Genomic DNA, 1,903 nt, shown 5'->3' with positions numbered 1-1,903 from the left:
AGAGCGGCCGAGCCGCACAGAACACAGGGAGAAAGACAGAGGGAAAGGGCACGAGGTCGGGCGAGGGAAGAGAACATACTCGGAGCAGTCGCGCGCACATTTGCCTCCCGAGCTGTGCACTCCTGTCGTGCTTGCGAGTGCAGTGGCGCATGTGACATTCGCCAAGAAGCGGCGCGGAGGGTGCGTGGGCAGCAGACGAGAATGGGAGGGAATGGTACAGCGCTTGCTGCTGCAACGCGTCACTCGAGCATCGGCAACAGGCAAAACAAGCGTCCTTCACGGGGACAGAGAGAGTGGCGCGAAGGGGACCTCATGAGCCAGAAAAAGAAGCCCAGGTCCTTGAGATAGGTCGGGTGCCCTCTGCAAAGGAATAGGGGGTGGCAGGGCGGATGCGCGCGGGCCTGCAAGGACATCGCTCTACACCAGAGAAGAGGAGTGAGTTGGCGTGCTCAGCTTCCGTGTGCCTCTGTACATGCCGGTTAGCGGCTTTCTGCTAGGCGTCTCACGCACCACGCCTGAGCGAACAGAGCCGGGAAGAGAGAGAAAAGCGGCAGCCCGCGGGAAACAAGCTTTGGCACGGGAGGACATACCGTAGGGGAGAGAGCGACATCGACAGCACCCACAGTAGAGAGCAGTGCTTGCACGACACCCCAACGCACAGACCTGGGGGAGCAGCAGCAGGCCGCAGCTCAGCGTTCCACCAACAGCTGCCAACTACATAAGGTTGTCATCAATAGAGCTTACGCTGTCGTCGTCGAAGGCGGCAGCGCTCACACCACGGCTGCGGTCCCTTCCCCGCACGCGCCAGCTGCGGGTCGACCGTTTCGGCCGCATGGGCTCTTCCTCCTGCGGTGCGTCACCCGGCTCCGGTGCCTCGGCCTGCGACATCAGAGGGCTCCGTCGGCTCTGCGAGAGCGGCATGACCTCGTCCTCACCGATTTGAATGCGCGAGGACAACAAGCGAGCGACCGCGCCCCCGCTGCCCGAAGAGGCAGCCGACAGCGGGTTGGCGGAGGCCAAACTCAGCAGCGCACCCTTTTCCACTGACGTCGACGGTGGCACTTGCGCACTGTTTTCGGTTGCTCCTTCTTCCTCTTCGCCTGTGTAGGGCTGACATTTCCAGTCCTCCTCTTCCTTCCCCCTCAGCCGCCGATCACGGCGTCGCCTCGCAGCGAGGAAGCACCACAGCAGCACGAGAAGGGCAATCAGGAAAAGGGCACCGAGCAAGCATCCCAAAATGATGGCGCAGATCCTGTTGCACGCAGATCTTCTCTGTGGTCGAATCATGCACGCGCCGTTGAGTGCCGCAGCGCGGCTGTGAGAGGCGGGCTTGACAGAGTGCAGCGGCCCCACGGCGGCGGCGGCCGTGCTCGTGACAGCGACGGAAGGCATTGTCGAGGAAAGGGGGAGATACAGGCCGTTGAGTGTGTGTATGTGCGCCTGTGCGTAGAGCTGATGGTGGAGCGCCGTGGAGTGGGGTCGCCGAAAATGCCAAATCCAGCGGACGGGTGAGCGGCTCAGGTGCGTGTGCGCGGAGAGTGAGTGCCGAGGAATGCCGATGCTGGGAGAAGGAGGGAGAGGTAGAGAAGGCGGTGCGTGGGGAAGGGTGTGGGAAAGAGAACTGGCACTTTCTTGCTGCCTCGCTAGCGTAGTCTTGCCGAGTGAGGGACGCGGGGAAGGGGTGGCGGTGCTCAGAAGGGGCGGTGCGAAAGCGGCGGCGAGCTCACCAGTCCGAGCGCAGTGGCGGTTGCGTGCCTGCGGGCGCAAGAGACCGCGATTGGTCTTTCCCCCGGCACGCACGTAGGGGGCGCTGTACAGAGGATACCACCGCGCGCCACGCGGCTACTGCGACAGTACAACGGGGCTGTCCAGCTTAAGAAGCACTCCGCCCGTTTCTCGCTCT

Source organism: Leishmania mexicana, chromosome 32 (genome assembly GCF_000234665.1).
Source record: "Leishmania mexicana MHOM/GT/2001/U1103 complete genome, chromosome 32".
Classification (NCBI taxonomy): domain Eukaryota; phylum Euglenozoa; class Kinetoplastea; order Trypanosomatida; family Trypanosomatidae; genus Leishmania; species Leishmania mexicana.
Note: the sequence above shows the minus strand (reverse complement) of the source record.